The sequence below is a fragment of the Lontra canadensis genome, unplaced genomic scaffold (genome assembly GCF_010015895.1).
Source record: "Lontra canadensis isolate GAN:19392208 unplaced genomic scaffold, GSC_riverotter_1.0 scaffold3, whole genome shotgun sequence".
In the NCBI taxonomy this organism is placed as follows: Eukaryota; Metazoa; Chordata; class Mammalia; order Carnivora; family Mustelidae; genus Lontra; species Lontra canadensis.
The window spans coordinates 36,812,292-36,829,849 of record NW_022630997.1 but is presented as its reverse complement, the minus strand read 5'-3'; positions in this window follow the sequence as shown (position 1 = coordinate 36,829,849).

Sequence of the window (17,558 nt, the reverse complement as noted above, 5' to 3'; positions counted from 1 at the left end):
CTCGAATCACTCAGACTTTGCTGTATTCCCTTTCTTCCTCTCCCTCTCCCCCTCTCCTGCTCATGCTTGCTCTCTTTCTCTCTCCCTCTCTCAAAAAAAAAAGTTAATTTTTTAAAAGTTGATAAAATTCTTGCCTTATGTACACTTCATTTTCAAACACCCTCAATTATCCCCCAAAATGTACTGTAGTTTTTATTTTGAAAAGAAAATTTTATTTTTTTATCTTTAATTGCAATCCATTTTGCCAGATTGTCAGCTGGAAAGCTAGACTCATTTACACTCCCGTTTGAAAGTGGCTGTTCTTTATCCTCCTGGCACACTGAGCTAGTTATTTTACTTTGATTTTCTGCCAACCTAATATGTGAAAAATAGTAGAGTTCTTTATATATATTCTGGAATCTGACCCTTTATCAGATATATGTTTTGCAAATACATATGTTTATTATCCCCATTTTACCAATGAAGAATCTGAAGCACAAGACATCAGTTAACCTGCCTGGGCCCACCTGGCTAGAAAGGAGAGCCAGTGTTCAAACTCCCAACGGTTTGGTTCCAGAGTAAGAGCCTGAACTCACTCCTCAGCACCACCCTCAGAAGAGCAGCCTCAGAGATCATCTGGTTAAGGGTATGGGACTTGCAGCCTGACTCATCCCTCCCCCAGTAGAGATGGCTCTTCTCCACAGCCCAGAAGAAACCAAGTCACGGTGGTGACCAGTGTCTTGTAGGCTTTACCAAAAGCCAGGTTTGCTCAGGGACTGAATGGCAAAGGAAAATGGCCAAGTTCTTCCCTCCTTCCCCAGGGCAGTGCCTGGAGGTCGCTGCCAATGCTTGCGCTGCCCCTTTCTGATGAACATATTCTCTAGAGGAGTTTCAGTGCCTTCACTCACTGTATGGTCTTTCTCGCCTCTCTCGCCAAAATGGTATTACGTATCCCACCTCTGGCCAAGCTGGCTTTGTTTTTAGCGAGCAACTAAAGGCGCACCTGAAGAAGGGCAATCACGTTTTCCTCATCTTCTAGCTCTTGTGGTTGGCAGCTTTCTTCACTGGCCTCCCTCTCCTGATAGGCAGGAGCAGCGAGATTCAGTGCTGAGTGCAGGAGAAGCTCAGTGACCACGGTAAGTGCAGTGCAAGGAGAGACGGCGGTGGAGAGGACAGCAGGTGAGACAGCAGCAGCAGCAGTTTGAGAGCAGGAGAAGGACACGTGCAAAGGCTCGGAGGCAGCAACGAGGACTCACTAGAACGTCAGCGGTGTGTGGAGGAACGGCTGGAGAGGCTCGGGGTGCAGGAAAGGGCCGGATCTGGGAGGTGCTGGGGAGGAGGAATCCACCGTAAGTGGGAAGGAGAAGTGTAGGTTGAATCCCAGCTTTTATTTGTTTAGGGAGAAATGAAAAGGCTGAGTAAACTTGCTCCAAAATAATGCCTAATTTTGAAGTGACTTTAAAATCAGGACCGTTCCCAAAGAGGAAAGGTTTAGGATGGATTGCCTCTGTACCCAAAAGATATGCATTCAGTCAGACTTTCTATACTTTCTTTTTCTTTTTTTAAGTTTTTATTTTAATTCCAGTGTAGTTAACATAGAGTATAGTATTAGTTCCAGATGTATAATAGAGTGATTAAACATTTCCATGCATCACCATCCTTAATCCCCGTCATCGATTACACCCATCCCCGACACCCACCTCCCCTCTGGAAACCACCAGTTTGTTCTCTACAGTTCAGAGTCTATTTCCTGGTTTGTCTCTCTCTCTTTTTTCCCCCTTGGCTCACTTGTTTTGTTTCTTAAATTCCATACATGATAGACAAATGAATAAAGAAGATGGGGTGTATATATATATACAATGGAATATTACTCAGACATAAAAAGAATAAAATCTTGCATTTTGGATGCAACATGGACTGAGAGTGCATTATTCTAAGCAAAATAAGTCAGTCGGAGAAATACAAATACCATATGATTTCACTCAGACTTTCTATGCTGGGATGGGGTATATATATATATATATGTATATATATATATATATATATACAATGGAATATTACTCAGACATAAAAAGAATAAAATCTTGCATTTTGGATGCAGCATGGATAGACTGAGAGTGCATTATCCTAAGCAAAATAAGTCAGTCAGAGAAAGACAAATACCATATGATTTCACTCAGACTTTCTACGCTTTCTAAAGGGAATATACAAATTCCTACTTACACTTCAAATTTATTCTTCCACATGTGTTTAAAGAATGAAACAGGGGCACCTGGGTGTCTCAGTTCGTTGGGCGACTGCCTTCAGCTCAGGTCATGATCCTGGAGTCCCGGGATCAAGTCCTGCATTGGGCTGCCAGCTCCATGGGGAGTCTGCTTCTCCCCGGGACCACCTCCCCTCTCATGTTCTCTCTCACTCTCTCTCTCTCTCAAATAAATAAAGAAAATCTTTTTAAAAAAAATAAAATAAAAAAAGAATGCAACATATGGGACAGACACCTGGGTGGTTCAGTCATTAAGTGTCTGCCTTCAGCTCAGGTCATGATCCCAGGGTCCTGCAATCCAGCACCGCATCGGGCTCCCTGCTCAGTGGGGAATCTGCTTCTCCCTCTCTCTCTCTCCCCCTACTTGTGTTCCCCTCTCTTGCTGTCTCTCTTTCTCTGTCAAATAAATAAATAAATAGAATGAAACATACAGTTTAAAAAGCATTATCTTTGTTTTCAAGACTATTATCTGACTTACAATGGATATTTAATATGTGCCAGGCACTATGCTAAGTGCTTGACTACATTATCACATTCAGCGCTCTGAGCACTCCCGAGTTGGGCACTTTAATAATCCCCATGTTATGGCTGAGGAAACAAGTAAGGCTCAGAGATGGATGATTGGCCCAAGGTCAGCAAACTGGAAGATGGCATTCGGGTCTGTCAAGAACTCACACACTGGACTGCTAGGCTGTGTTGAGTTGCACTTATTGATAAAGGAAGTTTAATTTCCCTGTCCATGGACATTTTGCTCCAAGTCAATTACAGTCTTTTTCTTAACTCTTAGATGAAATGAAATCTTCAAAGAGCTTTCAAATGATCACTGTTATCCAGAAGCATTTAAGCCTGCTCATGCATATTTTATTGTCTTGATTATCAGCCAAAATTAACCGATGTTCTAAGCATTTGCAGTCCCAAACAGGATACTTCAAAATTTCATCTTAGATCCTTTTGAGATGCTGTTATAACCATGAAAGTCATAAAGTCCATAAATTAAAGTTTTTCCCAGTCACAGAATATCTTCCAGTAAAAACATTCTTTTGAGTAATTAGTACTGATTGATATCATTCTTACACTTTTATATAGATTATAAATTTTTTCAAAAGTTGGAATACTATCCTATGGAGAAATAAATATCCTTTTTCTATCTTTGGAAAGAAAATAAGAAGGATGACTTTTGGGGAACAAATACAAAAGCTATGCTCTCTCAACCAGATATGTTCAGAATATAAAAGTGAAATAGCTTCTATTAACCAACGATGTGGCTTTAAGAAGATGTTTGTCAATGAAGAAAAACCGGTGAATGATTTTCATGGCCGGATTAAAATTTATGATTTGCGTGAAGATAGTCCAATGCTTGAGCCAAAAATTCCTCAAGGAGGCTCATAGCTGAGTCATACTGCATGTCTCATATTAGTAAAGGGAAAGTCCTCTTGGTCTTTCTGCTTTCGTGTTTGAGCTCTGTTCATCGAGAAGAAACATCTTACGATGTCTTTCAACAAAAGGCAAGTCTGAATGTCACAGAAAGAAGAAAATTTTAGTTAGTGTTCCCAGAAAGCAGACCTTTGGAAGCCAGGTCAGAAGTCATGCAGGCACCGGATGGGGTTTCTTGGATCTGCTGTCCTCTAGAGTCATGGTCAAAAGATATCCATCCCAAAGAAATAATTAGAAAAGGAAACAATTCTTTGGTTACTATTGTCCAAAGGACAACCTTCAGGAATAAAATTACAGGATCCAAAGTCATCATTGTCTGAAAATATCACACGTATAGATAAGTTTAGGCAAAATGAAATGGAATGAACAAAAATATCAAAAGATGTGCAGTTCATATATACAGGTTGTTGGGGCAAAAATTCCTCCATGTGAAGCACCAGAAAAGAAAAATCCACATATAATGCCAAGAAAGGAGAAATTCAGAGAACTCATTGCCCCTAATGATGAAACCCATGGCTATTTTAGCCAGACTGCGATCATTCCCCATCCCTCCCCTCAAAAAGTTACCCCTGGGGACATATTCCAGAACCAGAATGGGCCAGAATGAAATAGCACCAGATCATTTGTCTGGAGAAACTAACTATATGGATGCAAATAGCTGAGAAGAGACTTTGCAAGAATTATCACCAGAAGAGATAAATTCAACAGATGAGCCTGACCAAGGAAAAACCTCCATGAATAATGACCAATAGAAAGCAATTTTATTAGAAGAGTGAGCCCCGGAAAAATTCCTCAATATTCATCACTGTCATAATCATGACATTGTACTTAAAATCAGTGCTTATGAGACTCCTCAAAATTTAGTTGCTGAATAAAGAGATTCCATGAATAAAATTAGCCACAAAATAATTAGCCCAGTAGCGTCCCTTGGAGGCCCTAGGTCCTTGGAGAAATATATTCAAGATGAGGCTCTTCAGAAAGTAGTGCATGTGGAGTGCCTTGTTGGCTCAGTTGGTAGAGCATGCAACTTTTTTTTTTTTTTTAAGATTTTATTTATTTATTTGACTGACAGAGATCACAAGTAGGCAGAGAGGCAGGCAGAGAGAGAGAGGGAAGCAGGCTCCCTGCCAAGCAGAGAGCCCAATGCGGGACTCAATCCCAAGACCCTGAGACCATGACCCGAGCCGAAGGCAGCGGCTCAACCCACTGAGCCACCCAGGCGCCCAGCATGCAACTTTTTATCTCAGGGTCATGAGTTCAAGCCCCATGTTGGACATGGAGCCTAATTTAAAAAAAAATCTTTTTTAAATTAGTGTGTGTGTGTGCATGTGTGTGTACATGCAGTTCATTTTTTTTTTTTAAAGAAACATAGACTGGGGCACATTCTTTAAGTGACATCGATGGATTTCTCATCAGTGGGCAAATGTGACTGTGACCAATTCCCCAAGCCACTCCCTCAGAGAGGCTCTCATGTAGAAAAGATGATGACAAAGATATGATCTCTCACAAGTCTATTCAGGAGCAATTAAATCCGATTATCAGATATCCAGAAGGAAATTCCCCCCAAAATTCTGGTCTGAAAGAGGAGTTCTATTTAGGATATAATTACAGAGAAAATAGCATTAGAAAGAGAAGCTTCCACTGATAGGATTGGCCAGAAAAGAAGATATTCAGAAAATTTGTACAGAAAAATAATACCCAAAGATCAAGATGTTTAGAACAAAACCTCAAAAGAGTGATGATTTGTTGAATCACTGAGAAATGATAAAACTAAGTAAATCTTGAAATCAGGAGGAATTAAACCAATGTATGTAAGTGCAAGCCCCTGGGCAGAGTTTCTTGGGGTTACTCTTCAGGAGCAACAAGTTTACCAAAGTGGTTCTGCAGGATGATAGTCCTGAGAACATGACTTCAGACAAATTAGTGTCCATCTCCAGATCCCTTCACAACAAAATATCAAAAAAAAAAAAAATTACCCTTGTCATGGGTAAAGCTACCAAGTAAAAAACCCTAAAGAACAACTTTCTCAGCAAATGTCACCACAAATAGTAATATATATGTTTGGTCAAATAATACCATCTGGAGATTTAAAGTTTCAAGTATAAGAATGGTCCAGATAAAAATCTTCCAAGCAATCCTTTAGAAGAGAAACAAGTAATGAATACTTTGAGTCAGGGCAATTCTCCCCAGCATATGTCGTCAGCAAATCTATGGAGAGGATCCAACTCAGTGAAGTTCCCTGGCAAACATTAACCAAAGGAAAAAAAATCTTTAGAGAAAGATAGCAAGACAAATGTCTTAGGAATCAGGAGTTGTTTGGAAGAACACTGAGCTGCCACTGAACTCACAATGCCATCTACCTATAGCCCATCCAGAAGTGCTCAGCATTGTCTCTTCCATGGAAAATACCTTTCCCCAAAAAATGTATTCCCATAGATGTCATCCTGCAGTGCAAACTGTAGTGTGTTACCCAAGCTAAAGCTTTAGAGGGAGACCTTCCTGAGTATTCTATGACCCCTTTCTAGAGGGCTACGAAGGGATAAAGATTTTCTCCACTTCAAGTTTAATTTACTTACCCTTCATACTTCAAAGACAATCTTTTCAAGAGTTTCCACAAGATCTACAATTACCAAATTATGGAACTAGCCCAATTGTCCTTCAACTGATGAAAGGCTGAAGGAGAGGTGGTATGTACACACTATTGAATATTACTCAGCCATAAAATAGAATGAAATCTTGCCATTTGCAACAACATGGATGGAGCTAGAGAGTATTATGTTAAGCCAAATAAGTCAGTCAGAGAAAAACAAATACTATATGATTTCACTGATATGTGGAATTTAAGAAACAATACAAACATGCAAAGGGAAAAAGAAAAGAAAGAGAGAAAGAGAAACCAAGAAACATTCTTAACTGTAGAGAACAAACTGGTGGTTACCAGAGGGGAGGTGGGTGAGGGATGGTGAAATAGGTGATGGGGATTAAAGAAGGCACTTGCTGTGATGAGCACTGGGTGATGTATGGAAATGTTGAATCACTATACTGTACACCTTAAACTAAAATTCATTCTATGTTAACTAACTGGAAAAGACATAAAAACTTTTTTAAAAAGTTTTCACAAGAGAGAACTCCAGACTAAGGTTAACAAAGCAGATACATCTCAGCAAACAAAAACGAAAGTCATGGCGCCACAGAACGAGGTCAGTCAGGAGGAAGTACCCAAAGAATGACTCCCAAGGCTTCCCTTTAGAAAGAGACAAAGTTCCCAAAGTGTTTCAGCCTTTAGAACAAGTCAGCAGCTGAGAGGGGATGTTACCAAATTGCTTCTGCAGCAGAGGCAGTTCTTAGAGGTAAGGCCAAGGAACAGATGCCACTGAGAAGAGACGAAAGAACCCAGCCACGTTTCACCAGGAAGTTCCATCACAAGAGATAAGTTCCCTCGAGGTCGTTAATCAAAACCTGATTGCTCCTCATATCCCCCGACTCTGATTCAAATTTCTTCTCAAAAGTGGTTATTTTATAGGTAACCATAACTTCTTTGCTGTGCTTAAGTGATATTCCTTAGACATGAAGAATAATTGTGAAAGGAGCCTGGCTGGCTCAGTTAGTAGAGCATCAACTCGTGATCCCAAGGTCATGAGTTCAAGCCCCATGTTGGGCAAGGAGCCTACTTAAACAAAAAAGAAAAGAAAAAAAGAATAATCGTGTAATCATCTAAGAAACCATTTCTTAATAGATTATTGATAAGAAATACAACAAAATATCAGGCCTAAATGTGCATCAAATACTTCAGAAACTCCAGAGGAAAAAGTAAATGACTATATGGGTATCTAATGAAATGAGAAGCTTGTAGTCCCCTAGCTCAATGAGGATTGGGGACAAAATAAAACAAAAAAAGAATTGATAATGAGATCGGTCAATTTCTTCTTGATTTTTTTCCTCAAATAATTCATTTTTTAATTGGAAAGAAGCTTAACAATGATTAAGAATCAGAATTTTGGGTTCAGCAAGACCTGCCTACAAATCCAAGCCTTGGCACTTACTAGCCACGTGGCTGTAATCTGGGGCTGTGCCCCAGATACCTTCCTCCCCTAAAATTATCACACTTGTAGGATTTTCCATGTAAGGTTGTTTTGGGCTTTCCACGAGGCAACAACACATACAAGTGCTCAATAGACAGAGCTATTTGCCATGTGTTCCCAGCTCAATATGGGCTCTGAAAACTATTCACTAAGACTGATTACCCAGGGGCACTGGGGTGGCTCAGTGGGTGAAGCCTCTGCCTTTGGCTCAGGTCATGATTCCAGGGTCCTGGGATCGAGACCCGCATCGGGCTCTCTGCTCAGCAGGGAGCCTGCTTCCCCCTCTCTCTCTGCCTGCCTGTCTGCTTACTCGTGATCTCTGTCTGTCAAATAAATAAGTAAAATCTTTAAAGAAAAAAAAAGTGATTACCCGTATTTCAGTGATCTTATTCTGCATATTAGTTCAGATTCCTCCCTAGATTACTTGTGTCATCCCTAGTGATAGGTCATGTGAACATATATCCAATACCATGCAGTGTCTCTCCTGCTCAGTGAATTTGCTCCCTTTGCTCTCTGAAGAGTGGTTTGAAGGTCCATGCGGTCAAGCAGTCATTGCTCCCTCCCACCTGCACGGCTTCCTCCAAGGGCTGTAGTCCCCAGGCAGAGCCCTGAGGCACTGGGGCATTGTGGTAGAGGCAGGGAAAAGAAACTCTTGCCACTTTGTGCCTCCTGCAGCCCCTCTGCTCCAACAAAGGAAATGAGGCACTACAAAGTGCTTGTTAATTTATCAAAATGTAGAAAGATGTAGGTACAAAGTTGTGCAGCAGAACATGTTTCTAGGAGTAAAAAACCCAAAGCAATGAGAATGCTCACAAATGGGGGGGAACGTGGTATTATGTGTGAGTGATCTTATGATTTTGGCATGTATATGTGTATGAGTGTATGTGTATGTGTGTGTGTGTGTGTGTATGAGAGAGAGAGAGAGAGAGGTGGAAGAAAGATGAGGGGTTTGCAAAGGTGCTATAAAAGGGATGGGGTTATTTTACCTTATTCCAAGACTCAGAATCCACATAACTAAAAATAAAGCTTTCCTGTCTTGTAGTGTATCTTTCTCCTGCCTAAGTAGAGCCATTCTAGTATCCCAGTGAAGGGAAAGGGGACAAAAAGACATGACTGGAGGTTGCCCGGCTCTAGCTTGATTGCCCATCGCCACCACCGGGGGGCAGTATCAGAGTATGGAGGAGCAGACAGAGGTGCCCTGGAGGGGCTTGGGCTCCAGGTTTAGGGAATTTTTCCAAGCCCTGCCTGCCCGCGTTCCCCTCTAAGCGTGTTGTTTTACATAACTGGCAGAGCGAACTCCAGAATCTTGCGATATTGTATCCCAGGTTCCACTATGCTTAGCATCTAACCTTTTCTTAAAACAAAGATAGGAACATTTCCTGAATAACTTCACAGAACAAAAGCAAACACATATAAACGTAGGCTGACGATTTTAATTGCAGATTACAAAAAGAGAACTTTGACTTGGTATTTAATGTCTTGTGTATTTCAGATAGGTAGATAGTAAGAACAAGGGGCATTACTGGAATTCATCACGAAAACATTCTGCTATGACTATAATGCTGCCACTAAAAGCAATAACGTAGCGAGATATGTGAGGACATAGCAAATATATTATCTCAGGACATATGTTTACGTATGTGTGCACATGTCTGTGCACAGAGAACTATGTGGAAAGATGCTCATTTGAGTGATAGGATCACTACCAAATTTTTATGTTGTTCATACTTTACTGTATCACTTAAACTTCTTTATAATGATTATGAGGGCTTTAAAATTAAAAAGAAATAAAGCAATTTTTCCACTGGGGAAATAAAATATATCCATATGAGTCGAAGCAGCTCAATTTCTTTACTTCAGAAAGTCTAAAATACACATGTATAGCCTTAGCCTTCTCCGTGACTGTGAGATGGGATGCTTCATTCCCCAGTCTTTGTGGTTCGACAGGATTCTTCGCACCAGCCTCCAAAATGGAACAACAATTCTTCTGGCTACTTTCTCCGCCAGTCCTTCCCCTGGGAGGAAAACTACTCTACTTGGTGGTTGAGACTGTCATGTGCCTGCTCATCATGGGGTCCCATTTCTCCACTGGGCAGACTAAGTGTATTCAACGTCACACTGTTGGGTCTCCCTCCGTTTGGCCTCTGGAACCTGTCGGTCCTTGTCAGAGGCTCTGAACATCCTCTTCCTCTGGGTTTCAGCTTCTCTACCTGCAACTTTGCGGGCAAGTCGGTCCTGTGGCGGGAGCTGGGAGACATGACCACATTCTTCAGCTTCGCTGGTTACCTAATCTAAAATACACCATTAGTCCACTGAAATAGGGGGAGGACCCACTGAAACTGCTCTCTTGGCATAATGCTGCCCTTCTGATTAGAATTATTAGAATAGCCTTTGCAGTGGCCACTATGTATTGCTCATGGCCAGTATTACGATCACTAATATAACCACCAGTAGCTAAACTTCTAATTCTCTCCTACGAGGCATGGTCCTTCCGAGGGCTCATTGTCTGGAAGCCAGCCTCTAGCGCCGGCGACAGTGACAGGAGCTGGTTCGCAGACAGTATACACTGTGGTGTGCCCGGCACACGGGAAATCCTCCATGGTAACAGCTGCTGTTGCCCTTCCTGCCGGTGTGGTCCTAAATGCACGTTATTTTAAACCTTAACCTGTCGTGGTGTTGGTGCTGGGAGGCCCCTCCCCCACCCCTTGCCAGCTCCCTCCTCGGTGGTGACCGAAGCCCCAGACTGTGTTTCCTCTCACAACCATATGGTGTCACCAGCACTTCACAGACTGTCCTGTGAGAAGTGGGGAGTCTGATCAGCCACGTGTCTGCTTATCCAAAGAACCAGGCACAGACGGACAGACCTTTGATAGAGGGCAGACAGGTTTCCTTTTTGTGTTTGCTTTCATAGACATCTACTTACAGGTTAACTTTGTGTAAAATACCCCTGCTTCAGCCTCCGTATTTCTCATTCAGAAAATAGACGTAGACTTTACATAAGGGGCGACCTGCAAATAAGAATGACTCTTTGTTGAGCACCTCCCGGGCGCAAGCATGTGCTAGGGGAGAAGGCTCCCCCCTCTGGAGTTTACAAATTAAACTGAGGCCAACAGTGAAGATGAAGCAAGAGGAGGCTCGGGAGCCACTGTGCAGACCGTCTTGCCCAGTGTGGCAGCTTAGGAATGTGGCAGCCCCAGCCTGGTTCTGGACAAATGACAGCCCCCAAACAGGCAGCCCACGTCACAATGCCTGGGGGAAGCCAGCTGTCCTCAGGCTTGCATAGCTGGTTTCAGGTGTGAGGTGAAAATTTTGCAGTTCAATGATGTGTGTGTATGTGTTTCACTTGGCCATCCATGCATCTCTCCATTCATGTGGAGATGAATCATAATACCATCTCCACATTTTCCTTAACCAAATCACTGAAACTTTCTAATCCTTGTCTTAAAAAAAAAAAAGAAAAAAGTTTTTATTTTTTTTAAGAGAGAGAGAGAGAGAGCATAAGCAGGGGGAGTGGCAGAGAGAGAGAGAGAGAGAGGCAGACCCCCCCCCCTTTGCGGGACTTGATCCCAGGACACTGAGATCATGACCTGATCTGAAGGCAGATCCCTAACCAACTGAGCCACCCAGGAGACCCTAATCCTTGTCTCTAAGAGAATGGTAATGCTTTCTTTGCAGAACTGATGTGAGGATTCCTGAGCTCACGAATGTGAGACGCAGAATGGGGTCAGACAGGTCATGAGTACATGCAATTGGTAGTTATTGTCTTCACTGTGATAACAGTTAACACAAGACCGTTGGGTACCATGCTTGGCTCCGCACACATAGAGAAATTGGTCCAACATAATCCTTGCCCCCGAAGAGCTTCTAATCCAATCAAGGAGCAAATCACATGCCAAATAATAATTACTCAAAGCTGGCTGGAATTGTGTCCCAAAAGAGAAACCCCAAGTCCCAAGAGAACCCAAAGCAGGAGAAGTTACTGTGAAAGTAGGAAAGGAAAATTAGCCTAGACCTTTGGATCTAAACACAGGTAGAGAACAGAGAGGGAGAGGTCACCTCCAAGGTGGTGCAGAGGGAAGCCAGCCCCACCACCCAGGGTTCCATTTGCCAAATAAATCAGAACATGGCCTGCAGCCTGCTAGAAGTTTCCATGCAATATACTCAAGAAAGCCTCTTTCTTCCCTAAGCCTTGCGGTAGCTGATAAACTGGGTCACAAAAGTGCCTCCCTGAGGTCTCACAGAATTCCTGTGAAGAGAGGAACTGTGGAATTTGCTCGGAGAACTTTCCAAAGTGCCGAGAGGAAGGCTCAGCACTTATCTCAGGTACTGGCACTTGCATTTAGCAAGACCCTGTAACACAGGGTAACACAGTTTCCTTATGGCTAATTATAGCCCAGAGCCATACAAGTTAACCACTGGTACAATTACTTTGCTCCTAGGAAGGTCAGCGACGGCTTCAAGAAGGAGGTGGCATTCCTCTGGGCCTTGGTCAGATTTGGGGAAGATGTTCTAGAAAGAATGAAGAGCAAATAAGACAGAGGCAGAGGTTGGAATGCACAGACAGTGTCTAGATCTGATAAACCAGCAGATTCTGTTGGAACAGAGGACCCCTGGGCCACTGACAAGAATTCCAGTTCCAAGGGCTTCAAAGACTGCTTCCACTGTAAGGTTCTGGGCTCAGGTTTGGAATGCATTATCTTATCATATCTTCCACACATAGACAGGACCATCTTTGTTGTTTGAGGGGTTTAGTGAGATAAGTGAAAAGGTCTCAGGGAGAAAGGCTGTTAAAACTGGAATTCAACCCTGACCCCAATCCCTAGCTAAAGTCATTACGCAATGTCAGCTTCCCGTGAGAGATGACTGGAAAAGTACATTAGGGTCAGGTCAGGGATGGCCTTGAATACCTAGCAGAGTGTCACACTGAGCGACACTAAAGCTCCATAGTGAGTCCACTTTGGAGGTCTGCAAGGATGCCATAGAGTCTCCTTGAGCCTGAGAAGAAAGGTGCATGCAGACTCAAGCCAATGAACAACCCAGTGCACAGGCCAGAAAAATCTCTGATTTGAGCAAGGGCAATGTTGGCTGGGAGTGTGGCTCCAGATTCCGGGGCCCAGGAAAAGCTTTCCAGATACTGGGGATGCTCACTCTGCCATTCTTTGGCAATTCTCTGGGCTTCCATCATCTTGACGACCCAGAGGGGCACATGACTTGTCTCCAGAGTTATTTTTACTCGCACCTAGTAAAAATGAGCCACCCAGCAGGCTGATGGTGGTATGAGAGAAAACAGGGCGATAGGGACGAGAATTTAGTGCCTTGTGGGCTCTCTTGGCATCACTGGACCTTGGGTGGTTCCTCCTCTCCCTGATGGAGGAGGAAGGAAACTCAGGAGAGCTGCTGGGAAAACAGGCTACTGGAGCATGACCAGTAGCCAGCTATGAGTCAGGTCACCTTGACGAAATGGTTGAAGACCTTGGGCAGATCTCTCTGTCATCTGCAAAACAGTAGGATGGACCAGGTGATCCTGAATAGCCTCCCGAGTTTATTTTGGTCTTGTTGTCATTCCATTTTTTTTTTATTGTGGTAAAAAAAAAAATCGCAAAACCTAAAATTTACCATCTCAACCATCTTTAAGCACACAGTTCAATATGCAAAGGATACTTACATCATTCATTGCACGATTGATCTTCAGAACTTCTTCGTCTTGTAAAAGCGAAACTCCATACCCATTAAACAACCCCCCACGCCCACCCCTTCCGTGCCCCCCACTTTACTTTCTGTTTCTAGAAGTCTGACTGCTTTGCATACCTCATATAAATGGAGTCATACGACATTTGTCTTCCCGTGGCTGGCTTATTTCACTTTGTACAATCTCATCAAGGTCCATCCATGCTGTAGCATGTGACAGGATTTCCTCCCGTTTTAAGACCGAAGAATATTCTGGTGCGTGTATATACCACATTACGTTTATCTCTTCACCCACCGGTGGACCTTTAGGTTGCCTCCACCTCTAGGCTCTTGTGAAAAATGCTGCCATGCATGTGGCTGTGCTGATATCTTTTTCAGACCCTGCTTGACTCCCAGGTTTAACACACAGTGAGTTTGGCTGCATGTTTTATTACTGCTTTATTTAAAACAAAAACCAAAAAACACAGAACCTCTTCAAGAGTGAACACATTGAAATGAACACTTCAGATACTTCAGGGCACGTTTATTTTAGGAAATTTAGACATTCAAAACTCATATTCTGACATCCAACAAATTCCTAAAGCTGCACCACACAAAGGAGCTAGAACATTCCTAGATCTGGGCCTTGCAGAGAGAGACCTGGCATTCTGTAGCATAATTATGAACTTCAGGCACAACATCATCCCAGAAACCCTTTCTGCAGATAATGGGTATCTATTAATATAAATCATTTGCTAGATGAGCCATGCATTGACTTGTTGGAAAATATGGAAAATTTTTTGCCGGTTGTGCAGAAAAACATCCTTCAAATTCAGTCATGTATACTGTGCCCCCAGGGAAAAACACTTCAAATCCATATATTTTCCTTTGAAAGGAAGGTCTGCTTCTCTTTCCCAGGAAGCACGGTTGAAAGGTCTGGCCAAGGATCAGGCTTGCAGGAATGTTCCTAAATATTGGAGCCTGCCCCTCCAGCACAATGACTCAGTGGGATGGTGGATGTTTGTTACATGATTAATTCTTTAGCAAAGGTGTGCCTGCTAGTTGTGGTGCCGAAGTGACTTAAATGACTAATTACAGAGTCCTCTTTAGAGAAAACTGTCATGAACCCTGGCTGATCCATTGAAACTTTCCTGGCTAGGTTCATTTCTATAATCAGGATTCCTGTCTCGGAGAGCCAAGCCATTCTTCTTAATAACCATCCCAAGCCATGGTCTGGAAGCCTGGCTATGAAGAGCATATGCTAACCAGGTGGGGGAGGCAGAGAGAGGGAGGGGCTGCGGTAGCAGAAGAAGGAACTAACCATGGGAGCTCAGAGGAGGGGAACTAACTCAGGCTGACCAGAAAAGCAGCACAAAATGAAGATGATATCTGCCCTGGGCACTGAAGGATGAAGAGGAGTACAACAGCAGAAAAGCAGCAGGAAGGGCAGTCAAGGCTGGGGAAACAGCATGTGTGCGAAGATCTTTTAATGTTTGGAAACACGTCGGAAGGCAGTCAGACAGAAGAGCAGAGGGCACGTGAGGTGAAGCCATGTGAAGTCCTCTTCATGAAGCGTGGGCAGTCCAGGACAGGGCCACAGGACCCGCAGAGACCCCCGCCAGGGGCCTGGTGCAGAGCCAGTCTGGTTCCTGGTCTCCCTGAGTGTCCATGGCGTCTGACCAGAGAGAAGCCATAGCTTTCCCCGTGGATCTGAGCACCTAGGGCCAAGGATGGAGAGTAGGTATTCCCTCACAGGGGGCACAGGCACCACTCTGATAGCAGCCTGTGGGGAGGAGACACGGAGTTACCAAAGAGGAGACCTTGCCAGGAAAAAGCCTTGAGCTGATGTTTCCTCTGGTGAGGCTGAGGAGAGTGTGGACAATACCCACCCCCTTTCTTTTTCAGGAAGTAGCCCCAGCAAGCCCTGTCACAGACCAGAAGCTCACCACCATCCTGAGATGCAGAAAGAGCATCTGAACAGATCCCTGGGTGTCCTGACAGTCTGCCAACAAGGGCATGCTCTTGACGCCTTGAGAGATTGGCCAGAGTCCATGAGGTGAGGTGACTGGAGGCAGGGAGGAGACTTTCATCCTCTCTCAGAAGGACTGGCTGGTGGCAGCGTATTATTGTCCAAAGCAGGGTATCTGTGGATTGGGACAATTTTTTTTTTTTAATCCCAAAGACAGTTCTTCTGTCTGAGACATACGCTATACTGAAGGTGGCACTAGGAAAAGAGACACTGTGGACTGTGTGGCATTCCTAGGCTCTCAGGGATGCTTTTCCCTCTAAACCTTTTTAGGATGAAACTGAGAGCATTTTGGGAAGCCCCTTCATGAAGGGAACTCACTAGGCTGGTCTCTTTGTCTGGGAGCTCTGAGGACATTCTCCTCTGTGCTGAAAATGGAGATTGTTTTTAAAACAATAACTTGTAATTAGATGAGAAGTAGGCAGAGCTGGGAAGAGCTATAGCAATTTCCTAGAATAGATGTGCCCAAGAAGTGGAGTGTGAAGACACTTTTATTTCTTAGCATTGTAGTTATTTTCTATATAATGACATTGCTTTAAAGTGCCAACACATTGTTGCCAACCACAAGTCTACATATTAAAAAGTGTAGACTCTCTCTCTCTCTTATGTTTTGTCCTTTACCAAAATGTAACCATTATTACCAATTTGCAATATTTCCTTGTAGACCTTGTTCTAGGCACATACCATGTGAGCGTGTTGATACAGACCTACATAGCCAGGTGTAGACAGAGAGAGACAGAACCGAACTGAGACAGAAATAGGGATAATGACCCATTGGATGGCAGTAATTCCTTCCTGTTCACCTGGGACAGGGAATCTGAGGAGGTAGGGTCTTGGAAACAGAGAGAGAGGAGTAGGGTTTTTGTTTCCAGCCAGCGGAGGGGGGAGAGTCCTCACCTATTGACACATCCCCTTGGGAAGAAGAAAAAGCCAATACGTGGAGAGGAGGAAAGGCTGGAGGAGCCAAGTGCATGGGGATGTTGGAATTTCTAAGACTAACAGAATAGATGGGATTAGAAACACCCAGCACAGTGAAGGGTCTAAGTCCTCTCCGTCTTTGGGTTCCTGCAGGATCTTTGTAGAGAATGGACCACATGCACTAAAGCCCAGAGAGGCTTTAAGGTTAAATGGCAAGTGTGCTAGCAGTGGACGAAATCACAGTAGGCAACTGACAATACAATATCTTAAGGATGATGCAGAGCCTTGAAACTCTTGCCTGTTGCTGGTGGGAATGAAAATCATACTGACACTTTGGAGCACAGTCTGAGTGTCTTATAAAGTTGAACATATACTTACCATATGACCACTCCTAGATAGTGATCCAAGAGAAATGATAGCATATGTCCAAACAAAGGTTGTATACAGATGCTCATAGGACCTTTATTCACAACGGCCAAAAAACTAGAAATGACCCAAATATATTTTTATCTATCAACTGGTGAACAGATAAATAAATTTTGGCCTATCTATACAATGGAATTCTTGTCAGTGACAAAAAGGAATGGCATATAGACACATACCATCATATAGAATCTCAAAACCATTATCCTAAGTGAAAGAAGCCAAAAGTAAAATACTACATACTGCATGATTCAACTTACATGAGATTCTACAAAAAAGCAAAACTGTCGTGACAAAAAAATAGATCAGTGGTTTCCTGGGGCCAGGAGCCTGGGGAGGGCAACTGGTCACCAAGAGGTATAAGAGAACTCTAGTGGGAAGTAGACACATTCTGTATGATGATTGCAGAGGTGTGGGTCCATGACTGTATACATTTGTCACAACTCTTCAAATTGAACACTTGAAATAAGTTTACCTCAGCCATAGCTGAATAAAAATTTATATTTTACTAAAACTGAAGATAATTTTTTAATTCAAGAAAAAAAAGTGAGGGGGCGCCTGGGTGGCTCAGTGGGTTAAGCCTCTGCCTTCGGCTCGGGTCATGATTTCGGGGTCCTGGGATCAAGCCCCGCATTGGGCTCTCTGCTTGGTGGGGAGCCTGCTCCCACCTGCCGCCTGCCTCTCTGCCTACTTGTGATCTCTGTCAAATAAATAAATAAAATCTTTAAAAAAAAAGTGACAAGGAAATTGAGCTCTGGATTGAGAA